Raw genomic sequence first — 19,235 nt, 5'->3', positions numbered from 1 at the left:
TTTAATTACACCTTATGTAAGAATCCTGGGTTTTGATTGGTTGAAAGCCAGTGTATTTTTCACCAATTCACTGTTATCAAATGAATATCGTTCATTTTTTAACGCCGCCGGGGTATTTGCCAAAAGGATATGCCTTTTTTACCCTCTCTGCCGTGGTATTTGCCAAAAAATACTCTATCCGACTGGACGCTTGTAACGTCACGATCATCAATGCGTTTTTGAACATTAACATTCGGTGTAATTAAACAGATATATCATGTTCTTGAGGGGTATTTGCGAAAAATACCAGTCTTGAGAATGAATTTCCCTCGCCTTACGGCTCGTGAAATTTAACATTCTCTCGACTGATATTTTTCGCAAATACCCCTCCTTAACATGATATATCTGTTTAAAACAGATTGCACTGAATCTATATCAAAAGCACTTATTACTGGTTGTTTACACTTGTCTGTTTCACAGAATACCTTTCTCTTCTTCTGTTGGATTGCTGTTGGTTAAAATATTGGCATTTTAAGACTGAAATTTCATGCAGGTTTTAAACAGTAAATTGAAAAAACTTTGCATCAGACAATACTGTCTACCAGGGGTGTGGAAATATTTGTTGTGAGCACTTGTCCCTGGGCAAGTAAAACAGTAAATTTCACTTGTCCGGAAAAAAAGACACTTGCTCTGATGGTCCCAATAAATATTGAAGTATTTCATTGTTAGCTAATATCATGAATATATGATTCTTAGCACTTTTTTGCATCACAAACAAATGAAATCCATTTGTTTCTATTGTGTAAACCTTTAGGAAAGTAGGAAATAGGTTAACATCAATGGGACAGAAACCTTACAGCAAACCAACCAATGAGATAACATGCAGAGGACGATTTTACAGCAGTTTTTGTATAAAAATTGTAGCCAGTAGGTACGGTACATATACTAAATTAAGAGGACAGTTAGTGAACATGGTGAAGTTTTGGTGTTTCTCTCAACTGACACACGTTTTGTTTCTTTCGTAGTTGTCTTGAGGGGCAATTCAATCGTCTCTTCTATTTACCACTTTGACAACAAATGATGCTGACCTGTCTTCTATAGATAAGACAACAAATTATTTATTTTACGAATTTCCATCCAAGATAGCCAGGGCAATCTAATATACACGATGTCTGAAATTCTCGCTTCAGAATCTTTTTTAAAATACGTGTTCTTCTCCATCTGCGTTTCAGGTTTTCTTAATTTCTATTCGACTCATAACTCTTTTTGTCTTGCTTGACCGGTGTCTTTAATATTTAATATTTATCAATCTGACTGTCGATACAAAAACTAAAGTAATGATACTTCCGGTGAATAACGGATAAAACCTAATCGACGATCCCGGGTCAATGGACAAAATCAATGCAATGTTACGCGACTCGGGTTCGCATACCTATTTTTTTTTAGCAATTTCAGTATCATGTAATATTTATCGTTATGGACATTGATGTTTTTACTCGCTGACTATTGGTTTCTTTACATAAATTAATCATGTTTATATGTTTTGAATTAATTCTAAATTTTTGTTGGATTTGAACTTTTTCTTGTATATTTTTTTTACTTGTCCACGGGCAACCGAGACAAAAATAATTACTTGTCCGGTTGTTCAAATGTACGAGTCAGGCGAGTCGGGCATTACATTTCCACACCCCTGTTTACATATATAGTTAAAAGCAACAGTCTTGTTACATCCAGTCTTCATATTTGATCATATCTCAGCAAGGATTTGAGCAAAAAGAATCATCTTTCCATCTTCAATATCATTTATATGCAATTTAATATGGAAATATAGGGAACGGCCCAAATTGACAACTTGTTATTTTAAGCCTGACATTGCTTAAGACCATGTAAAACTCATGTGTTATGCTATTTGAAACTTATATTTACATGAAAAGAACATTTATATTTAAAATGTTTTGTTTTAACTTAACAACTTCAGAAAATTGTTGTAAGTGGAAAATATTACATTTCCTATAAGGCCTCGCTTCATTTGAAAACCTCTATTTTTTGGCATAGGCACATATAAAATTAACTTTTGTTCAATTTTTATAAGTCTCATACATTAAGTAGGCTATCATTTACTTTGAATAGATAATATCTTATACATTGAGACATTAAAAAGTGCAATTTGGTGGTTTTTTTTAATTTTTGAAACCAAAATTTGAAAGTTGAAATTGTTCTATTTCAACGTCACAATTTAGCCACCAAAGTTGAGATATAAAAAATGCCACATTTTCTATAATATATAACATATGGCTTTGAAACTTTGTAAACTGACTCCTAATACACTAAGCTTAAATCATGCCATGTTTTATTGGAATTGGTCAAGTTTTTGGCCCCTAATAGGCCCAAGACCACAATTAATGATCCCACTGATCGTTGTCCACGAATATAGTTCCCTTTAATTATAGTGTATTTTTCTTTATTTTTTTTTTTCCCTTTCTCATTCATTTCTTAGCTTTTCTTGGGTGGAAATGAAAGAAGAGAGCTGAAATAAACTTTTGGATGTTTTATTTTAACTGATTTTTATAAGGAAAGAGTGATTAGGCCAGGTGCAAAAAGGTAATATTTACACTTTTCGGAACATCTCTTGACTTGCCTATAGGGGTATGGATGTGTATTGGCCAAATTTGTATGATGTAAAGATGCAATTTTTCTGAAAATTGCATATATTATTGGACTTGTACTGTACATTACACACACAAAAAATTAGACAAAAAGAATAGGCAAAATTTTTTTAATGCGACAAAACGTTATAAAGAAATGATAGAGGAATTAATTGTGGTCTCGGGCCATATTCACTCTGTGGTTAAAGTTTTTTAAAATTGAACTTTCTTATCATGCTTATACTATTTTGGATTTCTACCAAACTTGGACAGAAGCTTGTTTATGATCATAAGATAGTATCCAGAAGGAAATTTAGTTTTCTTCCAGTTGACATTACATTTAGTCTGCAGTTAAAAGTTTTTAAACAGTATTAGATTCATAAATTATCCTAGATTTTTACCAAACTTGGACAGAAGCCAGTGATATTGTTTGCCTCAAATAACAGCCGAAAATCTGCCTTTTCCCCTAGAGAAAATTCCCAATTACTGAAAAAAATGGCTTAAAATCCCTCCTAAAAAGTTTTACATTTTCCCCAAACAGTGATGGCATTGGTAGTAATGTTTGTAAATATCGTATTCATGTTATTATTTTGATATTAGAAAGCACTTTTGAGATCCGGTTTTCTGATCAGAATCATAATGGGGTTTGTAACACAGGTAGTTTTCAATGCATTACGTACCATCATTGCTTCTGTTTCTTTCCCCTCTCCGAAAAGTATCTTTCAGGTTGAAAATGTCTGACAACCAAAATATAAATGAAAAAACAGTGCAAAAAGACAGCAAAGGTCAGCAAAAATTGGAGATGTGTTCAGAATAAAATATACAAATTTCCCAATTTCAATAAAAAATATGCATTTTTCCCAATGAAAAACGGTAGAGGTAGTTTTGAAAAAAGACAACAATATCACTGGAAGCTTTTTACAATTTAAAGATAATATCAAGAGGAATATTTCATTGATTTATTTCCTCATTTTTGTTGAGCCTGCGATTAACAGAAAGTGTGGGCGAGACACACCTGTACGAACTGTGACGCCCGTATATGACACGGAAACCAGGCGTAAAAATCATACTTTATCCGGGCGGCATTGCAGTGTTTACAAAATGCATGTCCAGGCGTCAACCAGGCGTAAACTTGGCGTAAATAAGGCATAAACCAGGTGTAAAATTAGGCGTAATATTTAAATGAGTACGCCTGGTTCACAAAAAAATAGGCGTAATATGCAAATGAGTACGCCTGGTCAATAAATAAACCAGGCGTAATATCCTTACATAGTACTACACTTATTTTAGTTCATTGTATTAACCTAAGCTGTGTACTTTTGTGTATTTGATACAAACTTCTGTACTGTTGTTTTTATTTCTTATTGTTTGACAAAAAACTTGTAATATTAACCATTGAAGAAGCTAATATAGAAATAAATACATTTTATGCAGACAATGGCTCAAATAAGTTTAAATTTAAATAAGACATGTAAGAATTATGACCATTATTTTTTCTTGAAATAAAAGTAGCATTTTAGCTAAGTTGTTTTTGAAAATTATTGTCTTTTGAACTAAAAAATGATAATACTGCAGTTGAACTTAAAGTAAAAGATTTTAATTTTAATTATGCAAGGATAAAGGTTTTGGGATTTCAAAAATTCTGGCTAATAATACAGTGACATGACACAAAAATAACTCCATTAGACAGCCTGGCTAATAATACAGTGAAGTGACACAAAAATAACTCCCATTAGACATCCTTGCTAATAATACAGTGACGTGACACAAAAATAACTCCAATTAAATAGCCATGCTAATAATACAGTGAAGTGACACAAAAATAACTCCCATTAGACAGCCTTGCTAATAATACAGTGACGTGACACAAAAATAACTCCAATTAGATAGCCATGCTAATAATACAGTGACATGACACATAAATAACTCATATTAGACAGCCTGGCTAATAATACAGTGACATGTCACAAAAATAACTCCCATTAGACATGTTAGACAGCCTTGCTAATAATACAGTGAAGTGACACAAAAATAACTCCCATTACTGCATTAGACAGCCTTGCTAATAATATGACAGAGTTAAAATGACTTTCAGATGTGTTTAGGTTTTAAATGCTAATGTTTGAGACTCAAAGAATTTATCATTAATTATGTTTTATATTATATATTCTACTTGCACAATAAGTTAATAGATGTCTAATTGATAATGGACATTTTATAATCAGAATGACAATAATGCCTCAGGGCTTAATCCTTTATCCTTCTTAAATTAGAGACATTGCTAAAAGAGTTGTATTAATTATTTATCTTTCTTTATCTGGATAATAACTTGTTTATATTTGTCAACACATTATGTAATAATTGATCTTAGCTTATTGTTTAATTCTCATATATATATTGTACTATTTTGTAAAAGATATAAGTTTGGAAGTCACAGCGTTGGTGACAAGTTCCAGTCTTGGAAATAAATTATATACTTAGTGGAATTAATCTTCTGTGTTTACTGCTAGTTTATGGTGCATGGTTATTTAGGTTTAACATTTAGTTGTGACCGAATCCTCATATCAGTCTCCTAGTTTTAGACTGTGGATTTCTTGGTTACAATAATACAGTGACGTGACACAAAAATAACTCCAATTGGATAGCCATGATAATAATACAGTGACATGACACAAAAATAACTCCAATTAGACAGCCTTGTTAATAATACAGTGACATGACACAAAAATAACTCCAATTAGACAGCCTTGTTAATAATACAGTGACATGACACATAAATAACTCCCATTAGACAGTCTTGTTAATAATACAGTGACATGACACATATAACTCCCTTTAGACAGCCTTGCTAATAATACAGTGACATGACACAAGAATAACTCCAATTACACATTTAGACAGCCTGGCTAATAATACAGTGATGTGACACAAAAATAACTCCCATTAGACAGCCTTGTTAATAATACAGTGACATGACACAAGAATAACTCCAATTAGACATTTAGACAGCCTTGTTAATAATACAGTGACTTGACACAGAAATAACTCCAATTAGACAGCCTTGTTAATAATACAGTGACATGACACATAAATAACTCATATTAGACAGCCTGGCTAGTAATACAGTGACATGACACAAAAATAACTCCCATTAGACAGCCTGGCTAATAATACAGTGAAGTGACACAAAAATAACTCCCATTAGACAGCCTTTCTTATAATACAGTGACGTGACACAAAAATAACTCCAATTAGATAGCCATGCTAATAATACAGTGAAGTGACACAAAAATAACTCCCATTAGACAGCCTTGCTAATAATACAGTGACGTGACACAAAAATAACTCCAATTAGATAGCCATGCTAATAATACAGTGAAGTGACACAAAAATAACTCCCATTCGACAGCCTTGCTAATAATACAGTGACGTGACACAAAAATAACTCCAATTAGATAGCCATGCTAATAATACAGTGACATGACACATAAATAACTCATATTAGACAGCCTGGCTAATAATACAGTGACATGACACAAAAATAACTCCCATTAGACAGCCTTGCTAATAATACAGTGAAGTGACACAAAAATAACTCCCATTAGACAGCCTTGCTAATAATACAGTGACGTGACACAAAAATAACTCCAATTGGATAGCCATGCTAATAATACAGTGACATGACACAAAAATAACTCCAATTAGACAGCCTTGTTAATAATACAGTGACATGACACATAAATATCTCATATTGGACAGCTTGGCTAATAATACAGTGACATGACACAAAAATAACTCCCATTAGACAGCCTGGCTAACAATACAGTGAAGTGACACAAAAATAACTCCCATTAGACATTTAGACAGCCTGGCTAATAATGCAGTGACATCAGTGTTCTCCCCAGAAAATTTGGATAGCATCACATTTTGCGTAAAAAAAATTAACTGTATTTTTTTTTTAATGTCATTTGTCGCGTCGCGTTAATGCTCTATTTCCTTTTTATGTTTTAGTTTATATTGTTCAATTCATAACTGAGAATGCAATTATATTATAACCACAAAAACAGTTGTGTTCAGTTTATGTTTTCTTTATTCATTTATAGTTACAGAATTATTGTTTTCCTCTTGTGCCAAATAAAAATAAATATGTGTTTTCAGTTACCCAACAATAAGTCAAATGAATGAATGGTTCATTATAGTGCAACCTGTATAAATACAAAACTAAATATCTAGTACACAAAATTAACTATTTTTATATTATATTAAGTAAAGATAAAGCAGCAAAAGTAGCAAAAAAAAATCAATTTAAAAACTTTTTTTTATCATGTTTATGAAATTCATTGTTTCATGGCACTCAATGAATTGGTCCCAGTTGTTTCTAATCTTTACATCAAAATGATATGTATTTTTAACAAAGTTATCTAACAAATAGTCTGTTAATGCGTAGTTTTCTCTATTGATATATTTTTTCTGTCTACTGTCCATCTGTTGTCATTATCGTGAAAATGCGGATTTTTGTCATATCTGGTCCGGTTCCGATCCGTAGTTAACACAAAAATGTGCAATGGCGGCCGTAGAAAAAATTACGAAAATGAGTCCGAGAATAAACATTGTTTGACAAGAGATTGAGAATGAATAAGACGCTTTTAATGCATTAAATGGATTTAACATAAACTTAAGCCAATTATGATTACTTTTTAAAGAAGTATAAAACTTATTTTAGCTCAAAACCAAAATTCTCCCTCTCGTATTACCGGAAGAGAAAGAAAATATTTTTTGGAGAGTTGCACAAATAAACGACTTTAAAAAAAAAAATCGTTTCAATCTTTGAAATTTCGTAATACAAAACGTAGATTTCGAATTGTAATGTGATTGCATTTTCCATGTCGAAATTGGTGATTGCAGACACGTGGTATTAGTTATGTCACAAGTGTCAGCTTGGGATATTCGCATCCAAACAGTTATCACCCTGAGGGCAATTAACACCTGGCTATTTAATCTCTTAATTGCCTTTAGTGTCCGACTTAAAGGGATTACAATTAAAGGTGATATAATTTTTATGATCATAATCGATAATAGATGAAAGTTCAAAATTGAGGACAAGTAAAATAGCATCTTCAAAATAATTATAGCGTCGCGGGAATTATTATAGCATCACGGTGAAAAATTATAGCGTCGCGGTACCGCGACGCTAAAACGGCCTGGGGAGAACACTGGACATGACACAAAAATTACTCCCATTAGACAGCATGGCTAATAATAAAGTGACATGACACAAAAATAACTCCCATTAGACAGCCTTGCTAATAACAGGCCTTCATGCTATTATGAATTTGTCCTAAAAACTCCTACACCGAGCTATGTATGGTACTATATACAGAAGGTCATATCTCATTCATTCATGACAAGTTACTTGTTACAAGCTTAAAAAGTATATACATAATATATTCAGAAATGGTTCAACTGATATTCATCTGAAACTGTAATTGAGCTATTTTATATTTTCAGTTTAAAGATCTACTGTTCGTTTTTATTTGATTCAAGTCCAGTCGATTTAATACACGTTTAGTAAAGGTAAGTGAATATTATAGTCAAATTGTATTGAATCGTTATGTTATTTATTTTATCAAATGAAATTCAATTGACAATGTCATGAATGTTAAAATGTATAATTGTATAAATAAACCAACTTTTCAAGACGTTTCATTACAGTGTTAAAATGCTTAAAGGGGAGATAATAAAGAGCTAACAGGATTAACATTTTGCACTCATCTACTTTTGTTATTCATGTATAAATATGGGAAACAAAAAAATATGTGACACAACTACATGATTACCAAACTAATATGTCTAACAAAACATTGCAATCATTAGGCCAATTAAAATTTATTGCTAGATTTTCATCCCCGCCCGCCTCTCAAATCGTCCCGTCCCGATTTAATTTATTTAACAAAAATACGATTTCAGGATTTTGGTCATGTCCGTTACCAGGAACCATCGATAATTTCGTTTCATTCAAAACTTCCTGTTTCAAATTTCGTTTTTGTATTGAATCGAGTAACTTCTAACGAAAAAGATTAAGTCGACATATTCTGCTGCTGTATGATGACAACATCATATACCGAGAATAGAGATTGATAACGAAAAGGGCATGAATTATTTGAGTTATGAGTAAAATGCCTTGTCCTTGAACGCAAATTGCGGTAGTCACAAGTGAATCGAAAACCGTGTTTTTTCTTTATTTGTACAATGACTTTGTGTCAGGAAATTTGGACTTTGAATGATATCCAAAGCGCAAGAATCGTAGAACAAATTGGTACAAAAACATGAGTGGATTAAAGAAATTGATGCAAGCACGAACTTGTTTAAATTATGACCGTATTATGAGAGAAAAAAGTCGACAAACACGCATTTTAATTATAACAAGCCCATGGCTGTTGTTTTTGTTGACAAACGGCAAACACCCTCTGTAACTGTCCCAATACCCTCAATTTAGTCATTAATCAACAACAACTTTTTGGTTAAGTTCATGTTTTACATCATAATTACTTTCAACACTGAGTTTACATTTTATTCTGTACTCATAATACTTGTGTTGCATACAATTGTACAAAAAAGTAAAATCACAAAAATACTGAACTTAGAGGAAAATTAATTTGGAAAGTCCATAATCACATGGCAAAATCAAATAACAAAGCGCATCAAAAACGTATACATTTTATTGATTTTATGGGTACTACAAACCATTGCTTAGAAAGCACAATAAATTTGGTGTAGGTATAGTCCAACTGAAGAGAGCATTTATCTTTTTTTTGATGTATACTATAAATAGGTTTCTAAAGCGACAATTACATGTATAACAGTGGTTGCCAATCAGGGATTTTTATGTAAGAGTTCAAAAAATAGTGTAGGATTTCTTTTACATCATGTATATATACATTATACAGGCTTGTTTTCCACTAGTATATACCCGCGGTATGAAGAACTTGTGACGAGGGTTTCATATGAAATAAAATTTTAAAAATAAAATCCTCTCACCCGCCCCATTTAAAAAAAAAATTGGATGAAAATCTACTAATTAATTTTAGTTGGCCTTATAATGTAAATTGCTTAAAAAAATAAGAGTTTTCGACTATGAAGTCAACTTGGGATATTTATGTCAATGAGACAGCAACCATTCAATGAAAGAGGTCAAAATTGTATTCAACCATTGCCAAGATGATCTTTAAATTATAGAACTATCAGTGGGTTTGTACTTACATTCATGAGCAACACAAGTGCCACATTTGGAGAATGATCTGCTTACCGTTCCTGAGCACCTGAGATCACCCCAAACTTTTGGTGGGGTTTGTGTTGCTCAGTCTTAAGGTTTTTATTTTTCTACCGACAAAGTCCAAGGGGACTTTAGGTTTGCACTCCGTCAGTCTGTCTGTCTATGTCTGTCTGTCTGTCCATCCGTCAGACCAGCAAATCAGTTTTCCAGGTTTTATACGCTCGTCAAAATTTAGTATACTAATGTCTGGCGTCCGTCTGACCATGTTGCACCATTACTTGAGAACAATTTATACAAATTTCATGAAACTTAACATAGTTGTTTCTTATGATGATCAAACGATCTGTATACTTTTTGGTGAAAATAAGATTAAAAAACTTTTTCAGTTACGGGACTTTGTAACTAAAACAGGGGTGTGTTTTTTTCACATGTTGCGCCGTATCTCAAAAACGATTTATGATTATTGCTTAAATCTTTACACACTTCTTACATGTCTTAGTTATATGAATCTGAAGATCTGTATACTTTTTTGTGATGATTCTTTATTTTGTTTTTGAGTTATTGAATTTTTATTGAGCTTTTTGGTGAAAAACATATGAAACATGTTGTGAGCAATTTTTTTTCTGTCTCTTATATAAACTTCCTATTGAGCAGGAATAAGGAATGAGTCAGGATATACCTAGCATGACTTCGTGAACAATCCTCGGTTATTCCAAAAACATTTTTTAATGGTTTTTTTCACAAGATGACGGGCGTATCATGCGCTCGTGGCGCAGCTGTTTATTAGTCCCCTACCGACAAAGTCGAAGGAGACTTTAGGTTTGATCTCTGTCCATCTGTCTGTCTGTCCATCTGTCTGTCAGTCCGGCAAATAAGTTTCCAGACTTTTTTCTTCATGCTTGAAGATATTGATTTGATATTTGGTGTATTGTTTTCTCATGACAAGTTACATGTCAAGTTCGATTTTCACAATTTTAGCTTTTCTCCTTGTTCAGTAAAAGCCCTTTCCCTAGAATTAAATTTTTGATGAAATACTTATTAATTACTAGATTTCTGTTCAAAGGGAAATAACTCATTTTTTAAAAGACATTGTATTAAGATAAATGACATTTTGGATTTGTTCCCTTCTATTTAGTAAATTGTTTGAAGAATTAAGTGGTAGATTTGTTTGTTATTTTATGTAGTTTACACCATGACAAGTTATAGATCAAGTTGGAATTTCGTTCCATTACAATGAATTTTTTAACCGGAAGGGGACTATGTATTGCCATGCTTGTTTTCTTTGTGCTTGAAGATATTGATTTAATATTTGGTTTATAGCTTTATAATGACATGTTACAGATCAAGTTCAAATTTAGTTCTGGTCTGATGATTTTGTGCAGAGTTGTGGTCCTTGGACTTTGAAAATTCACTCAAATAATCAGTTTTCCTCACTTTGTTTTGTCATGCTTGAAGATATTGATTTGATAATTGGTATATAGTTTTATCATGACTAGTTACAGATCAATCACAAATTTTGTTCCGGTCTGATGGTTTCGTGCAGAGTTATGGTCCTTGATCTTCGAAAATTTACTTAAATAATCAGTTTTCCACACTTTTTGTCGTCGTGCATGCTTGAAGATATTGACTTGATATTTGTTATATAGTTTAAACCATGACAAGTTATAGATCAATTTAACATTTTGTTCCAGTACAAGGATTTTTTAAATGGTAGCTAGCTAGGGGACTATGTATTGCCATGCAATAAATTGTCAAAATGCTTGTTTATTTTGTGTTTTGTGTACTGTTTGTTAGTGTTTTCTTTTTTAGCCTTGTCTTTAGTTTGAACATCTATTATTTGTATTTTGTAGATCCTTGTCCAGTCAATGTGATCCTTGTCCAGTCAATGTGATCCTTGTCCAGTCAAGTTATTATAGGTAAGTGTACATTATATGTGAACTATATAGGATCATATTACTAAGTGAGATATATGTCAATGAGACAGCAACCCAACAAAGCAAGTATGGTGATGTATACAGGTCAAGTTATAGTCAACAAATAAAAAATAACCTCATATGACAAGGTCTACATTTTTTAATGAACAATGATGAAGCGGACCATAAAATTTAGGAATTATGGCAATGAAATTATTCAGGCTCATTTTAATTTTCTGATGAGGTGAACACAAAGAAAATATTTGTGGAAAACTTTGCTATGTATTCTAACCAAATTAAAATCGTAAAAATTTGCATTTGTGTTTCACCCATCAGAAAATGAAAGCAACAATCAGGAAGATCATGGCCAGATTAACAAAAAAACTATTACTACATCTTATGGTGTTTATTTTATAAAAATCACTCATAAAGTTATATTTTTTTGAAAAATATTGATTTTAGTTGAAATGATAGGACATGTTTTTATTGATAACTAATTTTTGTCCACTATCTGTACCTTTATTGTAGGGGTAAATTCAGTAAATAAATATACGTCATCAGGGAACGCCCATTTAGGGGAGAGCTTTCTGTATAACACTCAAGTCATATGCTCTTCTGATTGGTAGATAATGTTTGTAATAAATATTTTTTGGCAGATGGATCAAAACTAGAGTTGAAAAAAATAAATAAATGCTGAATGTACTAAATGTTTTTACTACAGGGTTGAAAAGTAATGGGGGTCAGTGTAGGAATTCAGTGCGAATCTACATTGTTTGTAAACAAGGCCATGTGAATGCCCAAAAATGCCGCATGACCCTATGTTTTTATTAGTGCAAAAGATAGGGCTACATTTGTACTTTCATCATGTTCATGAATGTTATATGAAAGTTTCCAATTTCTAAAGGTAAAATCAGGTATAAATTTAATTCCATACATAGCTAGCATTAAAGTCAATGGGAGATTTTTTACTGAATTTACCCCTGTAAGTTTATTTTATTGAAACAGGGAGATAACCCACAAATATTGATATGTTTATACAGGGAGATAACACACAAACATTGATATGTTTATACAGGGAGATAACACACAACATTGATATGTTTATACAGGGAGATAACACACAACATTGATATGTTTATACAGGGAGATAACGTGTAACACACAAACATTGATATGTTTATAGGAAACAGGAAGATAACACACAAACATGGATATGTTTATAAGAAACAGGGAGATAACCCACCAACAATGATATGTTTATAAGAAACAGGGAGATAACACATAAACTGATATGTTTATAAGAGACAGGAGATAACACACACGCATTGTTATGTTTATAGGAAACAGGGAGATAACCCACAAACATTGATTTGTTTATAAGAAACAGGAGATAACACTCAAACATTGATATGTGTATAAGAAACAGGAGATAACACTCAAACATTGATATGTTTATACAGGGAGATAACACATACACTGATATGTTTATACAGGGAGATAACACACAATCAATGATATTTTTATAAGAAACAGGGAGATAACCAACAAACATTGATATGTTTATACAGGGAGATAACCCACAAACAATGATATGTTAATACGAAACGGAGATAACACTCAAACATTGATATGTTTATAAGGAACATTCATAACAGTTAATTATAAAAAAAAGTACCAATGAAGTATTTTTAAATGATACATATATTTAACATAATTATAACAGGCTTAAACAAGCAAATATGATTTATAGAACTTTATTTTTCACAGGTACTTGAGATGATGACACAACCTTACTTATGAAATAGGCTGACCTCAGAGGTACATTCAACAGTATTTATCTAATTAGTATGTATCATATAATATATGTTTTTTAAGATTACAAAAAAAAATCAATTCATAAAAACTGCCTCATTAATCTTTCAGGGTGTTGTGGTATTGTGTTCACCTTTAGTGTGGGAGGTGGTGAGTTTAAACAATACACTCTGTAAGCAGTTTTCCTCTGCCATACATCCACTTCCTGTTTACCAATTGTTTGAATAATACAACACTTATTCTACAATGAAAATTTCTATGGAAGAGAATGATTTTATATTTGATGAACAGCTTGATAATGTTGGGTTGTAGCTTGCTAGCAGTTTTAATGCCCCACCAAGGGGCATTACGTTTTTCATCCGTCCATTCGTCTGTCCGTTTGTCCCACTTCCAGTTAAAGTTTTTGGTCAAGGTAGTTTTTATACGACCGCAAAAATTGAAAATTTTTATGCCCCACCTACGATAGTTTCTGGTCTGTGCCTCCGTTCGTCCGTTCGTTCGTCCGTTCTTTCGTCCCGCTTCAGGTTAAAGTTTTTGGTTTAGGTAGTTTTTAATGAAATTGAAGTCAAATCAATTTGAAACTTAGTACACATGTTCCCTATGACATGATCTTTCTAATTTTAATGTCAAATTAAAGTATTGACCCCAATTTCATGGTCCACTGAACAAAGAAGAAGATACTGTGAAGCTCAGGTTAAAGTTTTTGGTCAAGGTAGTTTTTGAGGAAGTTGAAGTCCAATCAACTTGAAACTTAGTACACATGTTAACTATATGATCTTCCTAATTTTAATGCCAAATTAAAGTATTGACCCCAATTTCACGGTCCAGTGAACATGTAAAATGATAGTGCGAGTGGGGCATCCGTGTAATATGGACATATTCTTGTTTGGTCGTATATTGGTATCACGTTGGTGTCGTCGTCGTCGTCCAGATACTTTTAGTTTTCGCACTCTAACTTTAGTAAAAGTGAATAGAAATCTATGAAATTTTAACACAAGGGTTATGACCACAAAAGGAAGGTTTGGATTGATTTTGGGAGTTTTGGTCCCAACATTTTAGGAATTAAGGGTAAAAAAAGGGCCCAAATAAGCATTTTCTTGGTTTTCGCACTATAACTTTAGTATAAGGAAATAGCAATCAATGAAATTTAAACACAAGGTTTATGACCACAAAAGGAAGGTTGGGATTGATTTGTGGAGTTTTGGTTCCAACAGTTTAGGAATTAGGGGCCAAAAAAGGGCCCAAATAAGCATTATTCTTGGTTTTCGTACCATAACTTTAGTATAAGTAAATAGAAATCTATGAAATTTAAACACAAGGTTTATGACCATAAAAGGAAGGTTGGGATTGATTTTGGGAGTTTTGGTTCCAACAGTTTAGGAATAAAGGGTAAAAAAAGGGCCCAAATAAGCATTATTCTTGGTTTTCGCACAATAATTTTAGTATAAGTAAATAGAAATCAATGAAATTTAAACACAAGGTTTATGACCACAAAAGGAAGGTTGGGTTTGATTTTGGGAGTTAAGGTCCCAACAGTTTAGGAATTATGGGCCAGAAAGGGGCCCAAATAAGCATTATTCTTGGTTTTCGTACCATAACTTTAGTATAAGTAAATAGAAATCTATGAAATTTAAACTCAAGGTTTATGACCATAAAAGGAAGGTTGGGTTTGATTTTGGGAGTTTTGGTCCCAACAGTTTAGGAATTAGGGGCCCAAAGGGTCCAAAATTGAACTTTGTTTGATTTCATCAAAAATTGAATAATTGGGGTTCTTTGATATGCCGAATCTAACTGTATGTAGATTCTTAATTTTTGGTCTCGTTTTCAAATTGGTCTACATTAAGGTCCAAAGGGTCCAAAATCAAACTTAGTTTGATTTTAACAAAAAAAAATGAATCTTTGGGGTTCTTTGATATGCTGAATCTAAAAATGAACTTAGATTTTTGATTATTTGCCCAGTTTTCAAGTTGGTCCAAATCAGGGTCCAAAATTAAACTTTGTTTGATTTCATCAAAAATTGAATAATTGGGGTTCTTTGATATGCCAAATCTAACTGTGTATGTAGATTCTTAATTTTTGGTCCCGTTTTCAAATTGGCCTACATTAAAGTCCAAAGGGTCCAGAATTAAACTAAGTTTGATTTTAACAAAAATTGAATTCTTGGGCTTTTTTGATATGCTGAATCTAAATATGTACTTAGATTTTTGATTATGGGCCCAGTTTTCAAGTTGGTTCAAATCAGGATCCAAAATTATTATATTAAGGCCAACAAAATTTAATTAGTAGATTTTCATCCAAATTTTTGAAAAAAATGGGGCGGGTGGGAGGATTTTATTTTTTATTTTTTATTTCATATCAAACCATCTTGTGACGTTTCCTTCATATATGCAAGAGTAATAATAAGCTTCTAGCATGTATATATGTACAAGGAATCGTACATGATTTTTTAAATTCGTAAAATTAATATCTCTGATTGGCAAACACTGTTCTTCATGTATTGGGGCAGAGATTGTTTGCTGTTTCTGAACAAAAAAAACATGGATAAATCTACAAAATTTATGTTTGCCGACTTTTTGAACTCAATATATCTCAAAAATCTAACAAGTTCGAGCTTGTGTCAATTGTTTTAATCCAGTTATTTTTGTACCAACGTGTTCCACAATTCTTGAGCTTGGGATATCGATTCACAGTCCAAAATTCCCGACACAAAGTTTTTGACATTTTACAGTATCAATAATAATTTCCACGGTTTTCTAATCATAGAAATTTGTGTCATGCCGCAGCGATTTGCATTCTTGGAACAGCGTATTTATTGTAACATGAATATGTTATGCCCTTCCCGTAATCAATCTCTATTCTCGGTAGATGATGTTGTCATCATAGATCTGTAGAGTTATTCTAAATTACTCGAAGAAATACGAAAAACGAAAATTGAAACAAGAAGTTTTGAAAGAAACGAAATCATTGACGTTTACCGGTAACAGAAATTAACAAAACCCGGAAATCGTAATTTTTTCAAAATAAAAAAAATCTGGGGGGGACGGGGATGAAAATCTATTAATTAATTTTAATTGGCCTAAGTATTGTGCAATAGCAAGAAATTTTCAATTGCACAGTATTCAGCAATAGAAAGAAATTTTCAATTGCACAGTATTGCGCAATAGCAAGAAATCTTCAATTGCACAGTATTGTGCAATAGCATATATTTTCAATTGCACAGTATTGTGCAATAGCAAGAAATATCTAATTGCACAATATTGTGCAATAGCAAGAAATTTTCAATTGGAGTTATCTTTCTTTGTCCAGAATAGTAGTTGAATCAACTTAAATCATTGTTTTATACAATATAGAATGGCACCGATGATATTCACTTTTACTACCAACTGATAAATTAAAACAATCTTTACCATTCAGTGATAACAAGCACTTTATTTTACATTTTAATATTTTATGATGTATTTAAATGAGTAGTTATTGTTGCAAACTCCATTAGAAATTTGAATTGAGATTAGTTTTGGGAAAAGGGAAAGGGGGATGTGAAAAAAAAATGGGGTTGGGGGGGTTAAATTTTTCTCATTTCAGATTTCATAAATAAAAAGAAAATTTCTTCAAACATTTTTTTGAGAGGATTAATATTCAACAGCAAAGTGAATTGCTGAAAGGCAAACAAAAAATTTAAGTTCATTAGACCACATTCATTCTGTGTCAGAAACCTATGCTGTGTCAACTATTTAATCACAATCCAAATTTAGAGCTGAATCTATTTCACGGTCCACTGAACATAGAAAATGCATCTGTCCCACTTCAGGTTAAAGCTTTTTGTCAAGCTATTTTTTGATGAAGTTGAAGTCCTATCAACTTGAAACTTCTTACACATGTTCAGTCTTCACGCTGAGTGGTAGCCCAGTCAGCCCAGGCTAGTAAAATTGCTCTCGGGCCTGTAAAAATCATATCTACAGGCCAACAGAATTTAACTAAAAAAAATTGAAAATTGAGCTCCGGGCCTGTAGATTTAATAGTTCATTGTGAAGACTGCATGTTCCCTATGAGTTTTGACCCCAATTTCACAGTAGGCCAGTTCCGGGATACGGTAGTTAGTTGAATCTGTCATATGACTTCCATCACCACATAACTAAAATGTAGGCATCGTCACTTCCAACACATGTTGAGCAAATGGGTGAAAAAGTTTGATCGTATATTGCACAAAATATTTGGAAAATTAAAATTTAATAAGTTGGTGACCCTCCCTTAAGTGGTATGGGAATTAAGATTGCGTACTTACGGAAAATAAATTATTTCTAAACTACTCTGCAGAATGAAGATTCTGAAAATGCTTGAAACTTTAACAGAGCAGGGATACAGGCCCGCCTTCTATCTGGTAAATGATGTCACAAAAGGGTGCGAAATTGAGGATATTTTCCGATGAAAGACATGATTCCAGAAATGGCCTATCAGTTGCATGCAGCGACACAAGTCTATTTGTCTAGTTCGAAGTTACCTTAAGGAGGTGTGGTATGATTAACAATGATGCAATTATTCCCACACCATAGGACAAAGATATAAACAATTACAGGTCGTCCAATAGCCTTCAACAATGAGCAAAAGCCAAAACCCATACCATATAATCATCTATAAAAAGACATGCTATGATAAAATGTGAAACATTTCAAAAGAAAAAATCAACAGCCTACTTTGTACTAAAACAATGAAGGAAAAAAAATATGGTACACTACTTCTAACTACATCCACTACGTTATAGGTCCTGGCTGTGGACAGGCACATACAGAATAAAAAATGATTGAATTTAATGTGACTGGTCTAGTTGATCGTAGACAGTGTTTTGAGAAGCTGCAATATGATATTTGATATTGTTCTTTATCTGTGTCTTAATGCTGGTAAATAAAACTTTTGAAATTTTTAGATCTGGGAAAGTGCAATAGATGTTCTGGTGTTTGATGGAAAAAGTCACACCCTGCTTGTAGAATACATTTGTACCTCATTCAATAGATGTTCTGGTGTCTGATGGAAAGAGTCACACCCTGCTTGTAGAATACATTTGTACCTCATGCAATAGATGTTCTGGTGTTTGATGGACAGAGTCACACCCTGCTTGTAGAATACATTTGTACCTCATTCAATAGATGTTCTGGTGTTTGATGGATAAAGTCACACCCTGCTTGTAGAATACATGTGTACCTCATTCAATAGATGTTCTGGTGTTTGATGGACAGAGTCACACCCTGCTTGTAGAATACATTTGTACCTCATTCAATAGATGTTCTGGTGTTTGATGGATAAAGTCACACCCTGCTTGTAGAATACATGTGTACCTCATTCAATAGATGTTCTGGTGTTTGATGGAAAGAGTCACACCCTGCTTGTAGAATACATGTGTACCTCATTCAATAGATGTTCCGGTGTTTGATGGAAAGAGTCACACCCTGCTTGTAGAATACATTTGTACCTTATTTAGTCACACCCTGTTTGTAGAATACATTTGTACCTCATTCAATAGATGTTCTGGTGTTTGATGGAAAGAGTCACACCCTGCTTGTAGAATACATTTGTACCTTATTCAATAGATGTTCTGGTGTTTGATGGAAAGAGTCACAC

At 32.7% G+C, this 19,235-nt stretch overlaps 1 long non-coding RNA gene across 2 annotated transcripts in view; it reads left to right on the top strand.

The window, feature by feature from the left end:
- The window catches only part of LOC143054702 (uncharacterized), a 107,171-nt gene extending 88,271 nt beyond the window's left edge, over positions 1–18,900 (top strand). The window contains exons 3-6 of one of the 2 annotated variants that reach the window (XR_012971793.1): positions 8,133–8,198; positions 11,748–11,813; positions 13,578–13,655; positions 18,544–18,900. This is a non-coding gene — a long non-coding RNA (uncharacterized LOC143054702). The remainder of the gene's footprint in view (positions 1–8,132; positions 8,199–11,747; positions 11,814–13,577; positions 13,656–18,543) is intronic. The other variant, XR_012971792.1, reaches the window with a different exon arrangement.
- Positions 18,901–19,235: the final 335 nt, after the last annotated feature.

This window comes from Mytilus galloprovincialis, chromosome 12 (assembly GCF_965363235.1).
Source record: "Mytilus galloprovincialis chromosome 12, xbMytGall1.hap1.1, whole genome shotgun sequence".
Lineage (NCBI taxonomy): Eukaryota > Metazoa > Mollusca > Bivalvia > Mytilida > Mytilidae > Mytilus > Mytilus galloprovincialis.
This window is presented reverse-complemented; position numbering and strand designations above follow the sequence as displayed.